The sequence below is a fragment of the Arachis ipaensis genome, chromosome B1 (assembly GCF_059453495.1).
Source record: "Arachis ipaensis isolate K30076 ecotype BB chromosome B1, ASM5945349v1, whole genome shotgun sequence".
In the NCBI taxonomy this organism is placed as follows: domain Eukaryota; kingdom Viridiplantae; phylum Streptophyta; class Magnoliopsida; order Fabales; family Fabaceae; genus Arachis; species Arachis ipaensis.
This window is the reverse complement of record NC_142436.1, coordinates 59,878,006-59,899,254: the sequence shown is the minus strand read 5'-3', so window position 1 is coordinate 59,899,254 and position 21,249 is coordinate 59,878,006.

Genomic DNA, 21,249 nt, shown 5'->3' with positions numbered 1-21,249 from the left:
GTGGCTAGGGTGGAATGGGGTTGACGCGATCGCGTGAGTGACGCAATCGCATGGAATGGGTAAAAAGATGAATGACGCGATCGCGTGAGGCATGCGACCGCGTCGCTAGAAATTGTGCTAAACGCACGACTCCAGCGTCGTTTCAGCGCAACTCTTTGTTTCCATTTAGGGTGTTGTGCAATCCACGCGACGCGGACGCGTCGCACACGCTTTCGCGTAGGATAAGTGTGTTGCAAGTGACGCGTTCGCGTCAGGGACGCGAACGCATGAGCCGTTTTGTGCTAAACGCACAACAGCCGCACGATTCCAGCCCATATTTCTGGGCGTTGGATTTTTACGCCGATTTCCAGATCACGCGTTCACGTGATTGACGCGGACGCCTGGGAGGTAGTTTTCGCAACTGACGCGAACGCGTTAGCAGTGCGGTCGCGTCGCACGCCTTCCTTTTTTTTATATATGCAGGTATGCAATTATGCAGTATGCAATGCTAATGCAAATGCTATGAATAACATCCAGGTTCAATAAAATAATATAACATAAAATCAAACAGTACGAAATAAAAATTGAAAAAAAAAATGACCATACCATGGTGGGTTGTCTCCCACCCAGCACTTTTAGTTAAAGTCCTTAAGTTGGACATTGGATGAGCTTCCTGTTATGGTGGCTTATGCTTAAATTCATCCAGATATCTCCACCAATGTTTGGAATGCCAACAGCCTCCGGGGTCCCAAACTAGGCATGTGAAGCTTTTGAGCAGCTTCAAACAGGTTCTCAGGCTCCCGGGGTGACGAATGTCAGAATAGATTCCAGGATCCCAAACCTTACTTTTAAATCCGCCTAAGTCTTGATCTATTTTCTTCGATCCGGGCGGTTTAGAAATTGTATTCTCACCAAGATGACCAAACGTCTTCCAAGACCCATTCAATTGAACATGGTACCAATCCGTGCACTTCGAATTGAAGCGTGGAACCTTATTGAACCTTGCGCACCAGCTCTGAGTACGAGCCATTTTCCTCTTACTCTTAAAGCCACAGAGAGCTCTAAGCTGGCCATTTGTTTCAAGCAAACCATATTCAAGTGGAAAAGTAAAGATAAAGGTTAAGGATTGTACCCACTTGAAGCTTGTATTAGGTGGTAATGGCCTTGGGATAGGTGTTTCCAGTGGTTCTGTAAGTTCTACTCCCTTGTAGTCTTCTGTGAATTCCTCCATTTCCTTGCAAAATTCTTCAGCTGCAACTGCGTCCTGATCAAAGTCTTCTATGTCTTTCTCATCACTTAAGTCATACATTAGAGGTTGAGAGAAATCTACCTCGACGTCATCTTCGTATTAACTTGGGTAAGGTTCTTCAGGCTCAAGGAGTTCAGTTGCGGATGTGAGTTCGTGACTAGGAGAGCTTGATTCAAGATCATCACTGCCCATGGAATCAACTTCTTGGTCTGTTCTGTCCAATTTTTCACAAGGCATATGCTGTGGAGGTTGTGCACTGTCCTCCTTGGCATCAATTTCGGACTTCTCAGCGGAATTCCTTACGGTTCTTAATTCCCATGGAGGTTCAACATCTCCTAAATCTTCAATCATTACTTCTTCTTCTTGGATAATTTGAGCTTCCTTTAATTGTTCCAGAACAAAGTTATGCTCATCACTACCTACTGGGGTTTCTAGTGTCTCCTTCATGCAACGTTTGTCCTTAGATTCTCCACATAAAGCTATTGGAGTTCCTTGAGTGTCTAAACGTCTGGAAGATAATTGATGTATTGCTTGCTCCAGCTGATGAAGGGTTGTATGAAGTTGATCTACTGTTTCCTTGAGGCGAGCCTGTGATTCTTGAGGTGATGGATATGGACATGGTACATAGGGAAGTGGTGGTGTTAGGGAGTAATTGGATTGGAATTGGGGTAAATAAGGATCATACGGTGGTGAGTGGTGAAAAAGAACTTGTGAGTGTGGTGGTTCAAAGCTACGTTGAGAGGATGGTCTATAGGCACAGGGTGGGGCTTGTTGGTGATTACAAGGGGGTCCACCATATCTATCAGCTTGGTATGCATTGTAGAGTGGTCCTTGCCCATGATATCTTGGAGGGTGTTGTTGCCTAAAGGGTTGATCAGATTCTCTTGGCTCCATCCATCTTTGATTGCTCAGACCTTGATGCATATTCCTGTTATAACTTCCGTTCCCTTCAACAATATTTGAACCAAACTCAAAGCGAGAGGAGTGAGAATTCATAGTATCTAATAAAAATAAAAAGGGAAAAACAAAAACAAATAAACAAAATAAAAGAAAAAAATATTTACAATAACTAATAATAAGGCACACGTTTGCAGTTCCCCGGCAACGGCGCCATTTTGAAGAATTAATGAATGATGGTTTAGAATTCAAAATAAATTCCCGTTGCAAGTATAGTTTCTAAACCAAGAAATCAACCTTTCTTACAAAAGTTTTGGTTGTCACAAGTAACAAACCCCTTTTAAAATTGATAACCGAAGTATTTAAACCTCGGGTCGTCTTCTCAAGGAACTGCAGGGAGGTATGTTCTTATTATTGGTTATGAGTTTTGTAAATTAGGGGTTTTGAAAGTAAGGAACAAGTAATTTAAATGACAAGAAAAATGAATAAATAATTATAGAATAAACTCTTGGCAAGGTATGAAAATTCGAAAGTCCTATCCTAGTTACTCTTATGAGAATGGAGGTTAATCCCACTTAGTTAACCCTTATGAAAGCAAGGGAAAGTCAAGTGAACTAATTAGTTAGATTCCCAAGTCCTAGCCAACTCCTAAGGAAAGACTAGAGTTAGTGGAATACCAGTCAATTTAGCCGACATAACAACCAATCACGGATAGTTGATAACTCAAGAGCTTCCATTTAATCAATTAACGCCAATAATATAAAAAGCTAAATAAGAATCTTAGATCTGAAATACCTCAATTGCATTAAATAAGAGAAAATCAATCTAAACATAAAGAATTCATAAGCCAATCTGGCAACATAAGTAATTAAAGGATAGCATTAAAGTATCTGAAAGTAAAAGAGAAATATAAAGTAAAAGGAATATTGAACCTGATGAAGAGTTGAAATTCTAAATCCTTTAAGAGGAATCCTAATCCTAAAAACCTAAGAGAGAGGAGAGAACCTCTCTCTCTAAAAAAAACTACATCTAAACTATGAAAAGTAAATTATTGAAGGCCTCCCTTTGAATGGATGCATTCCCCCACTTTATAACCTCTAATCTGTGGCTTCTGGACTTGGATCTGGGCCAAAAAGGGTTTTAGAAATCGCTGGGAGCGTTTCTGCAGTTTCTAGTGCGTGGCATCTGTCACGCGTCCGCGTGGGTCATGCGGTCGCGTCATCTGGAGTTGTGCAAAAACAAGAGTAAGAGAAACCAAGGCCAAGAGATATCATTCAACAGACTAAGAAATAAGAAACTAAGTGTAGAACCTCGAATGAACTAAAAAGAAATGAGTCATGGAAAGCAACTAGTCTTAGAAGGTATAACAAGAAAAGGTTAAAGGGTGTTCCTTGAATATCCATAGAACCAAAAAGTATTAAGCAATAAAGACCCAAGGCTCTGAGCATCAACTACTGGGATGGGAAAGAAACATTAAAAAGTTCAATAAAAAGGGGAGTTAAGGATCCTAATAGATGCTTGTGGTGAAGATGTGTCAAGAAGAGTCCTGGGCAAGTAGATTCTTAGGGGTGTTTCAACACCCAGTACCCTAAAACCAAATGGTTTGGGAGTACTAATTGAAAGCTTAATTAAAGGGTTTTCTTGAGATAAAACACTTAGAGTCGTGGTCAAGAAAGCACAACCAAAGAGAAAGCAAAACAACTCTTACTACTTCACGGTGACAATCAATAGAAAGGATCCCTGAGGCCTATACTTGAAAGAACCCTCAAGGATCTAAGAGTTTTTCATGACATTAAAACATTCATGCATGTGTTGAACACTTAGTCTTACCCTTAGTCATGTTGCAATCATTCAAGGCCAAGGTCTCAATTTATAAAAGGGCCACTCACATTGATTTTCTTGGGACAAGCAAAGCTTAAGTTTGGTGTTGTGATGACTTGCATCATCTACCCTTCTTTCTTGCTTCAAGTGGACCATAAAAGAGCATAAATCTCATTTGATCAGTACAATTCATGCATTATTTGATGAGTATTATGGTACACTACTTTGAGATGAGTTGTGCTGAATTTCAGGTGAAAAAGGCATAAAAAGGGAAGAAAGCAATAAAGAAGCTGGGCGTGTGAAACTGGCGTGCCACTTGGAGCAAACGCCACAAAAATGCACTGGCATGGCACGCCAGGAGCTAGGCGTGGCATGCCAGTACTAAATTCCAGAGGAGAAGTTCAAGCATGCATATGGGCATGGTACGCCAGGGACTGGGCGTGGCACGCTAATACAAAGTTCCAGAGAGCAACAATGGAGGACACAAAAGGGGCGTGGCATGCCAGGTTGGGTGTGGCACGCCTAACCCATCAGCTATTATGGGCGTGCCACTTGAGCCAAGGGGCGTGGCATGCCAACTCATCACTCAAGGAGGAACCTTCACTATGGCGTGCCACTTGGTATCGAAGGCGTGGCATGCCAACCCTAAAAAGTCACTTGGGCGTGCCACTTGAGGATCCAAGCGTGGCACGCCAAGCTTGAAGAGTCCACAAATGTATGGGCGTGCCACTTGAACAGCATGGCGTGGCACGCTGGTACAAAAATCCAGAGAAGGAGCTGAAGGCAATTGAAGACTGAGCGTGCCACTTGAGGTCGAAGGCGTTGCACGCCAGGCTCTCAATCTCACTTAAGCATGCCACTTGATGTGGAAGGCGTGGCACGCCAAGCCAAGAATCTCACTATGGCGTGCCACTTGAGTACTGGGCGTGGCACGCCAGCTACTGGGACCAAGGCAAGATCAAGGGCGTGGCACGCCAGCCTCTAGGCGTGGCACGCTGGTATAAGTTTCCAGAGAGGGTGAAGGAGGCCAAATACATGGGGCGTGCCACTTGGTGTCGAAGGCGTGGCACACCATCCACTATTCCTCACTTAGGCGTGCCACTTGAACCCCGGGCATGGCACTCCAGTGTCATTTAGAGAGCAAGAGAACTATTTGGGCGTGCCACTTGAGTTCGTGGCATGGCACGCCAAGCAGAAGAGTCACTTGTTCACAAATGGGCGTGGCACGCCAGACCCTGGGCATGCCATGCTAGTTCAACTTTCTAGAGAGCTTGATCAAGCTTACAACAAGGGCGTGGCACGCCATACCCTGGGCGTGCCACGCTAGTTCAAGTTTCCAGAGACAAAGAGAAATGGAGAGAGGCTAGGGCGTGCCACTTGCACTCGAAGGCGTGGCATGCCAAGGTTGTTATAAAGATGAGCGTGCCACTTGAGGGACTGGGCGTGGCATGCCAAGCCAGAATTGAGGGAGCACGTGACACGCCACTGAAGCGCCAACCACACGCCAGCTGGGAAGTCATGCTTATTGAGTTTCTTTTCCCTCCAAAATGTAATTTTCCTTTTTCACTTTTGTAATTATTTTATTTTTGCTAGGAGTAGTATAAATACCCCCAAGAAGTACTGAAGACGGGGGTTAAGCAGTTGGAGAGATTAATTTTGGACTCACTTTTACATTTCATCATCTTCTTTACTTTTGAGTACTTTTCTTTGAGCTATGAGTAGCTAAATTCCCTCTCATTGAGAGAGTGAGCTCTGTTGTACTTGATGGATTGATGATAGTAAAATTCTTCTTCTCTTCGTCCTCTCTTTGATTTGCTAGAAGGAATTTCGTTTCTAATGCTTAGTGTTCAATTATCTTGGGAAAGAGATTGAATGCAAAATGGGTTTCATGGGAACCTTGGGAAAGAAAACATGAAACCATGCTTGAAATCCCTTCTCACATTTGAGTAGAATCTGGGTTTTGGTATTTGGATATGGTGACATATAATTCGCCCTCTACTTGGACCTATGATAATGTGTGGTATAATCAGGGACTAAGCATATCTCTCTTCATGAACAATTAGACCAAGGAATTGGCTATTGATCAAGATATGAGAGATTGAGTCACCAAGGGATTGGGGCTCAATCAATCATGATTGCCAAGAGGTCAATGAGTTGCATGATTGAAGAGGATATAAGCTGAAATTGATCCAAAGAGACAACATCTCCCGATCTCAATGAATTTTCCCATTCTTATCTATCCCTTTCTTTATAGCTTACTTTTACATTCAGTAATTCCCCATTCCCATTTACATTCAAGTCATTTATGATTCTGCTCTTTACATTCTGTCATTTCCATTTCTTCACTTTATTGCTTCCCTTTACCTTCTAGCCATTTACATTTCTGTCATTTATAATTCTACAAATCACAATCTATCTGATCCGCTTGACTAATTCATCAATTGATTAAAACTGCTCAAATTTGCCAATCTCTGTGGATACGATCCCACTCTACTGTGGTTATTACTTGACGATAATTTTGGTGTGCTTGCCAAAAGAACTAATTTACCATTTTTTGAATGGGGTTGTGAATTGGACTCATCAAGGAGAGAGCCTCTCTCTCTAGAAACTACATCTAAAACCTAAATTGTGAATAATGAGAAGTGATGTATGGATGTGTGAATGGATTCCCCCACTCTGTAGCCTCTAATCTATATTTTCTGGGCCAAAAACTGGGTCAAAAATAGCCTAGAAATTGCCCCCAGCGATTTCTGATACGTCTAGCACGTCGCTTTGTCACACGTACGCATGGATTGAACTTTCGCCAGATCAGGCGTACGCGTGATCCATGCGTGTGCGTCACCTAACAGCATGGCAACTATGGCAAATTATATATCATTTCGAAGCCCTGGATGTTAGCTTTTCAACACAACTGAAACCGCCTCATTTGGACCTCTATAGCTCAAGTTATAGTCAATTTAGTACGAAAAGGTCAGGCTGGACACCTCAGCAATTCCTTCAGTTTCTTGTATTCCTTCCACTTTTGCATGCTTCCTTTCCATCCTCTAAATAATTCCTACCCTATAAACCTTGAAAACACTTAGCACACATATCAAGTCATCGAATGGTGATAAGAGATGATTAAACATAGCAAAATTAAGGCCAAAGAAGCATGTTTTCAATCATAGCACAAAGTCAGGATGGAAAATGTAAGACATGCGAATTCAATGAATAAGTGTGAGTTTAGTGGATAAAATCTACTCAATTAAGTATAAAATGTACCACGAAATAGTGGTGCATCAAATCTCCCCACACTTAAACATTAGCATGTCCTCATGCTAAGCTCAAGAGAAGCTATAAGAGTGAAGAGGAATGGTAGAAAGTATGAGATGCAACCTATAAATGCAACTATATGCTAAGATGTTTCTGTCTACTTGGTTAAAAGTAAATAAGCTCTTCAAGGGAAACATAAATCAGATTTTACTAATTCAAATTATATAATAAAAGACAAGTAAACTTGTAAGAAGATATCTCATGAAAGCAGGGAACATAGAATCAAGCATTGAACCCTCACAGGAAGTGTATATGCACTCTAATCTCTCAAGTGTCTAGGGTCAATCACTCTACTCTTCTCTAATCATGCTTTCTAAAACTTTGTTCTTCATCTAACCAATCAACAAGTATTTAGTATACCAATGCAAACATCATGAGGTCTTTTCAAGGTTGTAATGGGACTAAGGTATGGGTGAGGATATATGTATGGCCAAGTGAGCTAAAATATGAATCTTTGATTAACCTAAGCTCTCACCTAACATACTCATACACTCTATGTAACTCTAAATTTATGTCTAGCTACGCATAATTCCCCTTTGTATATTTCACATGCTCATGTATCAACTTTTCTTTAATTTCACCACATATGCATTGATCTTTTATTCAACTTAGCATTAGGGTAATTTTGTCCCCTTATTCATTTATTAACTTAATTATTCGAATCATTTTGGTTTTTTTTTTTCATCATGAAAGCAAACATAACATATCAATGCATATGGTAATTTTTTTGTTTCACAAGAGTAGGCACCCAAATTCTCAATATTTAAATAAAGTAGAAACATAACACATTTCCTATTAACCCAGGTTTCCCACAGTTTTCCCATACTTAGTTGACACACAATCTCTATCTTAAGCTAACCAAAGATTCAATGGGATAATTAATTGTTTTTCTGCTTAAGGCTAGTGATGTGGTAAAATACATAACAAATGGGGATTAAAAGGCTCAAAGTGGCAAACAAAGGTAATTGAAATGGTAGGCTATTTGGGATAAGTGAGCTAATAACAAATGATGGCCTCAATCATATGTAAGCATGTAAATACACTAAACAATGGACATATAGAATGAAATAAAGCAAAGATTGCATTCATAGAGAAGAAAACACACAAGAATAAAATATTATGGTTAAATAATGTAACCATGTAATTAAGCTCAAATTCTCACAGGTTGTGTGTTCTCAGCTATAAACTATGTTCCAAAATACAATCCTCAAACAAGTTTAACACAAATTTTCAATTTAAATTAGTAAAATGCTATAAAAAGGGTCTTGAAAAGAAACTCATTACTTTAACCAAGCAGTGGTAAAATATGCACAAAAATCAAACAAACATGCAATCAAACATGCAATCAAACATGCAAATGCAACAATGAACTACAAAGAAAATTAAACAATGGTGTTGAAAAGAAGGAACTAACCCATGGAAGTCGGTATCGACCTCCCCACACTTAAAGATTACACCGTCCTCGATGCATGCTGAGATGTGCAAGTGGATGGGTGGCTCCAACTGACGCTTGTAGATGGAGGTGCCTTAGCTGGGGGTCTCTTGGTTCCTCTCCTTGCTGGGATCTTGTCAGTGGCTTTCTCTTTTCCTTTTCTTGGTACCCATGCCTAAGGAAGAAAGAAAGAGGAAGACTATTAAACATATATAACTTAAAACCGGAGGGAGAAAATTCCAAGTGAAATGAATGCCAAAGAAGAGATAATAGCTTAAATACATGGTAGCTACAACATGTAGGTAATACAGTAATTAAGAGCAAGAAGGCAATTTATAATAATGAAATGAAAGAAGTTAAAAGCATGCAAGTAATAGGCATGAGAAGCATAATTCAAGCATCAATTATTAAGTGTGCCAAATTAAAGAGAACTTGTATGATGGCAATTATGAATGATAATCTCAAATACATGTGGAGCACAAGTGTTGTGAAAAATGAGGCATTAAAGTGTAAGAGTAAAATAATATAGGATTCAAAATGCCATAAGAGCTTTTTCACAAACACTTAGTGTGTAGTGTGAGAATAAGAATGAAAATAATATAATCCAAATGTATATGAGAGTCAAAATTAAGTGCAATTATCAAATCATGCCTCAGAACATCCACAAGCTCAAGTATAATAAGGTACTACCCAAATAAAATTCCAACACCAACATAAGAATGCATGAAAAAGAAAGAAAAAAAAACCATAAATAATGAAGCTAAAATGAAATTGAGAAGAAAGAAAAATAATTAAATGCAATAATTAAATGAAGAATGAGAGAGTAAAGGAAAGAGAAAAAAAGAAACTTGATGACAAAGATGGAAAGAGGAAGAAGAATGGAGTAGGAAGTAAGAAGAAAGAAAGAGGGGAGAATTGAAAAACGGGGTCGCGCGCGGGCATCACACGTACGCATGAAAACTGAGTTGGCCGTTCGATGCGTAAGCGTCTCCCACGCGTACGCATGGGTGGTCTGGAAGCAAAAGGATGCACACGCATCAGGGACACGTACGCGTGGGTGATGTTGTGCCTCTAGCACAGTACCAGCCCCGGACCATCACAACTCTCTGTTCAACACGCTTTTACGCCGATTTTTCATGCCCACGCATACGCGTCGCTGATGCTTACGCATGGGTTGAACTTTTTGCAGGGGACGCGTACGCGTGAGGTACGCGTACGCGTGAGGTACGCATACGCTTGGAGTGGCTTCTGCGGTACGCACCCCTCCCGCGCGTCTCTCGCGCAACTCTCTGTTTAGGTGCGCATACGCAAATGACGCGCGCGCGTCATGGACGCTTGCGCGTCGATTCCCCCTTTTTTTATGCAATATGCAGAATGCAGAATACAGAATGTAGATGATTATGCAGGAATTATGAATGAATACTGTGAAAAACAAAATAAAATAAAACTAGGAATGAAAAAGGATGATTATACCATGGTGGGTTGTCTCCCACCTAGCACTTTTAGTTAAAGTCCTTAAGTTGGACATTTGGTGAGCTCCTTGTCAGGGCGGCTTGTGCTTGAACTCGTCTTGAAACTTCCACCAACGCTTGGACTTCTAATAAGCTCTATCAATACTAAGTAAATTCCTCAAGCTTTGATGGAGTTCTTCACAAGCTTTGAGCTCCCAAAATTGATCCTCATATATTCCCGGATCCCAAATCTTGATTCTACACCCGTCTTCGAGTGGATCATAATGATTTCATCCGGGTGGTAAGCAATCCAAATTCTCACTAGGGCATCCAAACAGCTTCCTAGACCCATTCATTCGAGCTCTACACCAACCCTTGCATTTAGACTTTGAGCTCCCAACCACAACGAACCTAGGATTGTGTTGCCAACCACTAACCATCTCCCTCTTACTCTTAAAGCCACAAAGAGCTCTAAGCTGACCATCTGTCTCAAGTAAACCATATTCAAGTGGGAAAGTAAAGGTCAAGGATAAGAATTTTACCCACTTGAATGTTGTATTGGATGGTAATGGCTTTGGGAGAAAGGTCTCCAACAGCTTTGGCAAGGTGATTTCAAGCTCCATTCCCTTGTGCTTTCCCTTGGCAACTTCCACCTCTTTGCAAGCTTCTTCAATTTCAACCTCTTCCTCTTGGTAGCTTTCTTCCAACAAGCTTTCTTCCAACAAGCTCTCTTCTTCATTGCCTACCAAGGGTATGGAAGGCAGTGTTTCTTCTTCTTTAATCTCCATCTCTTGATCAACCTCTGTAAAGTCTTGAACCATGATATACCTCGGAGGTTGTACACCCTCCTCAACATCAACATTAAACACCTTGGAAGGAGGCTGTATGACTGGACTTTCCCATGGAGGTTTCGCATCTCCCAAGTCTTCAACCACTTCCTTTTTTTTTATAAGTTCGGCTTTGTCCACTTGCTCTAGTACAAAATCAGACTCCTCCTTGATGTCTTCCCCTTTATGACAACTTTCCTCAAGGGTCTCTACTACCTTCACCTTTAGGGCCTCCTCTAGCTTCTTGTGAAGTATGAATTCGCGAAACCGATCCCGTCTCTCTTGTTCCGGGTCAGTAGCATCATTGGGATCATGTTACTCTTAGATTGATGGATGTGGGTGCTCTTCCATGGAGGGGGGTGATGGGGTGGAGAGATCATTATGTGGTTGAAAAGGAGGTCCAATAGAGCTTGAGGGTTGATTGTTGGGAGTATTCAATGATCTAATCTGTGAGGCGAGAGCTTGTAAAGCAGAGGTCAGACCGTTTAAGGTAGAGTTAAGTGTGTTCTCCATGGTCTTTTGTCTTTGTGCAAGAGATCGAAGCATCTCATCATAGGAAGATGAAGGGGGCAATTGTTTTGGAATTGGGGTGGTTCTATGTGTGGCTCTTATGGCGGTTGGTATGGTGGATAAGGATTGGGGTCATATGGGGGTGTTTGGTGGTAAGGGGCTGGTGAGTATGGTGGTTCAAAATTATGCTGAGGAGGGGGTTCATAGGTATATTGTGGTGGGTGTTGTTTGTCACGAAGAGGTCCACCATAACCATTGTCTTGGTAGGCATCATAGGATGGTTGTTGATAATACCTTGGAGGTGGTTGTTGCCAAGAGGGTTGATCAAATCCTTGTGGCTCCTCCCATCTTTGATTGTCCCATCCTTGATCCAAGCTTTCACTGTAACATCCTCTTCATGCAACTTGATTGTAACCAAACTCATAGCCAAAGGGGTGAGAATTCATAGTAGTCAGAGAAAAAAAACTAATAAAAATTAATGAAAATAAACTCCTAAAACTAGAAACACGAACAAAGAACGAAAAAGCAAAATTATTTACAATAACCAATAATAAGGCACACTTTTGCAACTCCCCGACAACGGCGCCATTTTGACGAACGGATTTTTGCTAGTAAAGAATTTCGCAAATGAAACCTCGTTGAAAGTATAGTTTCTAAACCAACAGAAAATCCTTTCGTACAAACAAATTTGGTTATCACTTAAGCAAACCCAATAAAAATAAACCGAAGTATTTAAACCTCGGGTCGTCTCTCAAGGAATTGCAGGGGAGTGTAGTTATTATTGGTTATGAGATTGTATCTTTTTGGGGTTTTTGAAAGGTTGAACAAGGAATGTAAATTGCAAGAAAGTAAACTATTAACTAGAAAGACTCTTGGCAAGGTATGAAAATTGGAAGTCCTATCCTAGTTATCCTTATCAATTGTGATGAGAATTGTCTGTTGCTCCCACTTAGTTAACCCTTACCGAATAAAGGAAAGTCAAGTGGAATAATCAATTTGATTCCTCAAGTCCTAGTCAACTCCTAAGGAAAGACTAGCTTTAGAGGAATCCAAATCAACCAGCAAATTCCAATTATCAATCAACAAAGGAGTTTGATAACTCAAGTGTCACCAATTACTCAACCAAAGCCAAAAAGAGAGAAATCTAAATTAAATTGAAAGCATCAATAACATAAATTTAAGAAAGCAATCATAAATCTGAAATACCTCAATTTGTATTAAATAAAGAAATCAAATATAACATGGAGTTCTTAAACCAAATAGCAACATAAAGTAATCAACAAAGGGAATAAATAAAGTAGAAAGCTAGAACAAATAAAAGTAGAAGAGAAATTAAATTAAAGGAACATTGAACCTGGAATTGAGAAGAAGTAATCCTAAAACTAAGAGAAATCCTAAATCCTAAAACCTAGAGAGAGGAGAGAGCCTCTCTCTCTAGAAATTACATCTAAAACCTAAATTGTGAATAATGAGAAGTGATGTATGGATGTGTGAATGGATTCTCCCACTCTATAGCCTCTAATTTGTATTTTCTGGGCCAAAAACTGGGTCAAAAAATAGCCCAGAAATCACCCCCAGTGATTTCTGATACGTCCAACACGTCGCTCTGTGACGCGTACGCGTCGTCCACGCGTACGCGTGGATTGAACTTTTGCCAGGTCACGCGTACGCATAATCCACGCGTGCGCATCGCTTAACAGCATGGCAACTATGGCAAATTATATATCATTTCGAAGCCCCGGATGTTAGCTTTTCAACACAACTGAAACTGCCTCATTTGGACCTTTGTAGCTCAAGTTATGGTCGATTTAGTACAAAGAGGTCAGGCTGAACAGCTCAGCAATTCCTTCAGTTTCTTGTATTCCTTCCATTTTTGCATGCTTCCTTTCCATCCTCTAAGCCATTCCTGTCCTACAAACCTTGAAAACACTTAGCACACATATCAAGGCATCGAATGGTAATAAGAGAGGATTAAACATAGCAAAATTAAGGTCAAAGAAGCATGTTTTCAATCATATCACAAAGTCAGGAAGGAAAATGTAAAACATGCAAATTCAATGAATAAGTGTGAGTTTAGTGGATAAAATCAACTCAATTAAGTACAAAATATACCACTAAATAGTGGTGCATCGGTGTGCATTTTCTTCAACTGCACTTAGTGAGCGCTCGTCTCAGCTACGGACAGCAACATCCTTTGCCTCCAAGTGTGATATGCCCGAAAACGCTCACTTTAGTGAGCATAGCGCTCACTTTGAGCGCTCATTTAACGCCACAAATATTATTAATGCTTTTAGCAATTTATATTAACGCATGGTTCATGATGGCGTTAATAATGTATTGCATAAATGCTTTCATTAACGCCTTGGCAAAGAATTGATGGCATTAATAATATTACATGCATGCTTTCATTGGCTTTATTAGTAATGCCAATTACTTAACGTAGCGTTTATTCATTTCATTCATTCTCAATTGGCATTAATAATTAAATGCATGCATACTTTAGTTATTAATTCATGATAATGAATGCATAAGGTTTTAATGCATATGTATCATGTTACTAATGCCAAGGCTTCATGGTCATGGGTCACGCTTTTAAAAGCGTGGCCTAAGATTCCAAAGCGTGCTCAAACTTTAAAATGTTCCCCAAAATTTTTCTTTCCTATTTTTGAGCTTAATTTGTGCTTTTTTTGCTTCTTTTTCCACTTATTTCCTACGAAGTTTATAAAATCAAAAGATCAAAGAAATATACTATTTAAGCACAAAAACATTCAATATTTAAGCACTAATCATCAATTTCTTGTATGAAAAAGCATAGAAAAATATGACATGATGACATGTCATCAGGGGGAAAAGGCTTCCGCCAAGTGGGGGAATGTGGAAGAAGAAAAGTGTGTAAAGTGTATAGCGAAAGAGGGAGAGAGTGTTTAGGAGGTGAGTGTATAAAGGGTTGTATGAGGGGGTATTTATAGGGTTGGTGGGGTTTAGCGCTCGGCTTTGGGAGGGAAAGATGGGTGGGAAAGGTTTGAATTTGAAGTGGGTGGGTTGGTGGGAAATGAATGATGGGATTTATGATGGTTTTTGGGAAGAGGAAAAGTAGGGTGTGTGTTTTAAGGTTTGAAGGAGTAGGAGAGAGAAGTAAAGGTGGGGTAGGTGGAGATTCTGTGGGACCCACTGGCTTGTGACTTCAAAAACTGAGTTCTCCTACCCCTGCATGGGCGATCAATGCCAGGTCTAAGCATTGAACGCCCAGAAGGGACCAAAATGGTGATTGTGGCTACTCCACACGGGGCGTTGAATACCTATAATGTTCCTTCTTTGGCGTTCAATGCCAGATCTTTGCTCCTCTATGGGCATTGAACGCCTAGAGTATTCCTTCTCTAGTGTTCAATGCCAGCCTTTCTCTCCTATTTGGGCGTTGAACGCCCAACTTCCTCCTTGTCTGGCGTTCAACGCCAGCAATGGACTTTCCCCAGGGTGTTGTGTTTCCAGTTCTATATGTCTCCATCACTGTTCTAAGTGCTGCACATGATCACAAACGTCATAAAGCAAAGAAAAATATATAATATAAAATCAAACTAAAACAAATGAAAGGAAATTGAAAGTACTATTCTAATGGTTGGGTTGCTTATTAACAACCGCTTCTTTGCCATCATTAGCTTGATGGATAGCTCCATTACAGAGGTAGGTAGGGGCTCAGATCTTCACCCTTCATAGTGAACTTTCTTTCTGTGCTCTCATGAATGAGCTCCACATGCTCTAGAGACAGGATCTGGCTCACAGTATGTGGAATGACTAGACTCTTAGTGAAGACAACTCTCATGCCAGGTGAGAGGCCTTCAATGGGGATCTTCTTGTCCCTCCATCCTTTCGGTACCTTCTTCTTAGTACCTTCCTTCCCAGTGCTTGATGATGGTTGCCCAACACCAAACTTAGAGTTGGTATCTGGGGACTCTGTAAAACTTTGCACTGAAAGTGAAGGCTAAGACACTATATGTTGCACAATGGTACCTCCTTTGTCAGAGGGAGACTAAGGGTTGAGGATCTTAAGCAAGATATGATCTTCCCACCACCTCAAGACTAGCTCTCTATTTTCCATATCTATCAAGGCCTTTGCATTATCAAGGAAAGGCCTTCCAAGGATGATGGAGGCATCTCTGTTCTCTCCAGTGTCTAAGATCACGAAATCAGTAGGGAGGTAAAGGTTTTCAACCTCCACCAGAACGTCTTCCACCATGCCATATGCCCTTTTCAGGGACTTGTCTGCTTTTTCCAATGAGATCTTAGCAGGCAGCACCAGATGAATTTCTAACTTCTTCATTATAAAGAGAGGCATAAGGTTGATACTTGAACTAAGGTCACACAGTGCCTTCTCAAATGTGATAGTCCCTATAGTACAGGGAATAAGGAAGCTTCCAGGATTAGGCAGCTTTTGGGGGAGCCTCTTCTAGACTAAGGCACTACATTCCTTGGTCAGTACCACAGTCTCATCTCCCCTTAGAGCTTTCTTTTCAGAGGTCATGCTCTTCAAGTGCTCCATGGAAGGAGGTTTTTTCTCTAACGCCTTTGTATGAGAGGAATTGGCTTTCAGCTTCCTGAGAATTACCAAAAACCGAGCAATTTGCTCTTACTTAGGCTCCTCTTGCTCGTCTGAAGAGGGATATTCCTCATGCTCCTCTATCTGCAAAGGGGCGTGCATGATGATGTTCCCAATCTCCTCATGAGCTTTGATCTCCATCAGTTCCTCAGTAGCAAGCTCACCCTTGGGTTTGGCCTCGGCTTCCACAGTGAGGGCCTTGCACTCTTCCCTCGGATTTACTTCCGTGTTGCTGGGAAGAGTGTTAAAGGGGATCTCTGGGATCCTCTTGCTCAGCTGTCCCACCTGTATCTCCAAGTTCCTGATGGATGACCTAGTTTCTGCCATGAAACTGTGCGTGGTCTTGGAGAGGTTAGAGACTATAGTAGCTAAGTCAGAGAGGCTCTGTGTGGGAGTCTCTGTCTGTTGCTGAGAGGGTTGGAATGGTCTGTTATTAAACCAGTTTTGGTTTGTTCCACCCTGATTGTTGTTGAAGCTTTGTTGAGGTTTCTGTTGATCTCTCCACCCAAAATTGGGGTGGTTCCTCCATCCCTGATTGAAAGTATTCGAATAGAGATTGTTGTTGGAGTTTCTGGAGGAGTTTCCATGTAGTTCACCTCCTCCATTGTGGTCCAGGTGTTGTCACTAGCGTCCAATTCACATTCTATTTCTGGACAATAGGCATCTAATCTCTGCATCCCACTCAAGTGCTGAGAGATCAAGTTGATCTACTGAGACATAAGCTTGTTCTGAGCCAAGATAGTGTCTAAGGTGTCTACCTCCAGGACGTCTCTCTTCTGAGCTGTCCCATTGTTCACAGGGTTCCTCTCAGATGTGTATATATACTGGTTGTTGGCAACCATATCTATGAGTTCCTGCGCCTCTTCAGGCGTCTTCTTAAAGTGGAGGGATCCACCTGTAAAGTGGTCCAATGACATCTTGGATGCCTCAAATAAGCCATCATAGAAAATGTCTAGCATGGTCCAATCTCAAATTGTATCTTTCCCAAGCTTTATAGAGGGATTCACCCTCTTTCTGTCTGAAGGTTTGTACTTCTACCCTAAGCTTGCTCAGCTTCTGGGGTGGAAAGAATTTGGTTAAGAATCCATTGACCACCTTTTCCCAAGTGTCTAAACTTTCTTTAGGTTGAGAATCCAGCCAAAGCCTTGCTCTGTCTCTTACAACAAAGGAAAAGAGCATGAGCTTGTAAACCTCTGGATTTACTCCATTAGTGTTGACAGTGTCACATATCTGCAGGAAGTTTGATATGAATTTGTTGGGATCTTCTCGAGAAAGTCCATGAAACTAGCAATTCTGCTGTACTAGAGTGACCAGTTGAGGCTTGAGCTCAAAGTTGTTTGCACCAATGGCAGGAATAGAGATGCTGCGCCCATAGAAATCAGAATTGGGTGTAGTGTAAGATCCTAGGACTTTTCTTGCGTCTCCTCCAGCTTCTGGATTAGCTGCCATTATTGTATCTTCAGCTTCTTGTTCTGGATCTCCTGTGAGGTTCCTTACGGCTCTGCTAGCCTGAGCTTGTTGCAGACGCCTTCTTAAAGTATTTTTAGGTTCAAGATCTGGATCAAAGAGAGGTTCTTTATCCCTATTCCTGCTCATAAACAAGGAAAAAGAAACCAAGAAGAGAAAAAGAAAGGAGTCTCTATGTCAGAGTATAGAGAGCTCCTTGTTAGAGACTTAGGTAAAGAGAAAAGAAAAGGAAGGTGTCTTTTATTTAAAAAGAAGTTTTCAAAAATAGAAAGGGAAAAAGAGAGAATTTTCGAAAAAGAACAGAGAGAAAGAGGTAGGAGATTTTCAAAAAAGAGGAGAGAGAAAGAAGAATTAAAGAGACACCAAACTTTTAAAATTAATATAAAACAAACAAATAACTAACTAACAAGATTTGAAAATAAAATAAAATAAAAGATTTGATTTTGAAAATTTTTGAGATTTAAAAAAAGAAAGAGTCAATTAAAGATTTTAAAATTTAAATTTGGAAAGAAAAAGTCAAACAAAATAAGATAAGATTTTAAAAGGTTCAAGATAGAAGATTTGATTTTGAAAAATTTTGAAATTAAAAAGAGAGAGTCAAAGGAAGATTTTGAAATTCAAATCTTAGAGAAATAAAGACTAACTAAACACTAAACCTTTTTAAAAATTCAAATTTTAAAGAAAGGAAAACTAACCAAATACTAATTTTGTTTTAAAAAATTTGAAATTAAAAGGAAAGATAAGATAACAAAATTTTAAAATCACATAAAAGATAAGATAAAGGTTAAAGATAAAATTATAAATAAGAAAATTAAATTAAATGAAAAGATACCAATGGGACACCAAACTTAAGGATTTTGAAAATAAACAACAATGAATTTGAAAATCAAAAAGGAAAAACACTAAAAGACACCAAACTTTAAATTTTTGAAATCAAAGACACTGATTTTCGAAAAACTGGGTATAGAAATACCAAAAGACACTAAACTTACAAATTTTAAAATCAAATAAGAAAAATAACACAAAAATTTTGAACAACAAGGAAAGAGAACCAAGAACAATTTTCGAAAAATCCAAGAAAAGAAAAATCAACAAAAACCAAAAGGACACCAAACTTAAAAATTGACACAAGACTTAAACAAAAGAAAAAAGATGACTAAAGATAAAAAATATTTTTGAAATGTTATTTAAAAAAAGAAACACAAAAAGAAAAACGGTAAAAAGTAGCTAATCTAAGTAGCAAGGCAATCGTTAGTTTGTCAATCATGAACAATCCCCAGCAACAGCGCCAAAAAGTTAGTGCCTGAAATTAGAACTCGTACAACTGAACCGGCAAGTGCACCGGGTCGTCTAAGTGATATCTTAGGTGAGTGAGGGTCGATCCCACGAGGATTGTCGGATTGAGCAAGCTGTGGTTATCCTGCAGATCTTAGTCAGGCGAATAGAAAGTTGATTGTTGTTGTTGTAGGCGCATAAACAAAACAATAACGAAAGCAATAAAGAATTGTCGTAGAAACAATAGTAAGAAATCAGTTAAGGCCTCGGAGATTTAACAATGAGTGATTTATTCAATGGCAAGTCTGTAAGTGATTAAGCCAGGGGTAGTGGTCATTAATCTCCTCTGATCCAAACCAAATGCCAGAACTGGTCAGTCAATGTGGAGGGTGACGCTTACGCAATTCAATCTATGATGATCCTTCTCAAAATGCCACAGACAAGGTCGGATTTTACGGATCGGAGAATGAAGCTCTAGTATTCTAGCCTTGACGCTACTGGGACCTTAATTACCCATGACTAACGATATTTCATGTCACATATCTCAATTAGACCAAATAACTTGTTGAAACTTGTGATGTACTCTCAAGTTGTAGCTCAATACTATCCAGGTCAAGACTCGTAAACAACTCATGTAGAAAAAGGGGTCATACTCTCATTCCGCTCCAGATTCATAAATATGAAGAACAACAATACATCATAGAATGAAATCAAACATATATTAGGGTAGAAAAGTAATACTATTAATCCATAGGAATGAGCAGAGCTCCTATCATTAACCTAGGAGGTTTAGCCTCTCATATTTTACAAAAAATAAAGTGTGGTAAGTTCTAAGAGGCTGAAGATCCTAAACATGGGTGATCTTCACCTATATATACTAATCTAATAATTAAAAATTACAAAAATAAAATAAACTAAGCAAAAGGTGCGAAAATTCACTTTTGGGCTCACTTGGTGAGTGTTTGGGCTGAGCTTGGCGTCCAACTTGGCTGAGTGGGTGTTGAACATCCACTAGGGGGTGTCCACACTACCTTGATGCTCCCTTGGTGGCGTTGAACGCCAGTTTTGAGGGTTCAACGCTGGCCTTGGTCCTTCTAGGGCGTTGAATGCCAAAAAAGGGGTAAGTTGGGCGTTCAACGCCTATTTCGGGCAATCATTTCCAAAGAAAGGTATAAACTATTATATATTGCTGAAAAGTTATGGAAGTTATCTTTTCAACATCATTAAGAGCATGTTAATTGGACCTCTATAGCTCTAGAAATGCTTGTTTGAATGCATGGAGGTCAGAATTTGACAACATCTGCTATCCTTTCTTTGCCTCTGAATCAGACTTTGCCAAAACTTGCGATTTTTACTCAAAAATCTCCTGAAATCATAAGAAAACCACAAAAACTCAAAGTAGCATCTAAAATGTAAATTTTTCACTAAAACATACTAAAACATACTAAAACTGGATAAAATGTAACTGAAAACACTAAGAAAATGATACTAAAAAGAGTATAAAATATCCACTCATCACCTTCCCTCTTCTTCAAAAGTGATAGCATAGTACTTAACTAGAACATATTTACACAAATTCTTATAAGATTTTTCCGTTTTTCCCCCCTTCTCCCTCAAGGCATATATATACATTATTGCATGGAAAATTTTCTTTTAGAATATAGGAAATTGACACAAATAGAAGTTTCATTAGCAACGTAAACAGAAAACTGCATAAGATATGGAAACAAAAATGAATATTGTAGCAAAGCTGACTAGTCCCTCTGCAAAGCATAAATGAAAACTACAATGAAAGCATGAAACATATCCATGGCCAAATGATGAGCGGATATTTTATACGCTTTTTGATGTCATTTTCTTAGTGTTTTCAGTATTTTTGTTAAGTTTTATTATGTTTTAGTAGGTTTTAATGCAAAATTCACTTTTTGGATGCTACTTTGAGATTTTATGTTTTCGCTACGATTTTAGGTGAATTTTGGATGAATTTGGCAAGTTTTGGCAAAAGTCTAATTCAGAGGCAAGGAAAGCATAGCAGATGCTGTCAGAATCTGACCTCTGTCTATTCAAACGAAAACCCTTATCTTGCTCCATATTGCACTTTTTTCGTTAATGCATTCAAAAGTAAAAAAAAAGGGGCAAAGATTAATGTTGCTACTTCTAGATTTCCAATAATGTTTTATTAGTGTTGCTAAACTTTATTATTTAAATTCTTGGGTAAATATTTGGTTTTTTACAGAGGTTCAAATGATGGGTTCTAAACAACATTGGAAAGCTAACTTCCAGAGATTTTCATAAATATATAATGGTCTATACTTTATTTTGGATTGGACTGACCAAACTGGGCATCAAACTACCTCCTTTATGGCGTTCAACGTCCCAAAGGGACCAACCTCCCAAGTTGAACGGCCAAATTGGCATTCAACGCCACAAGGGGA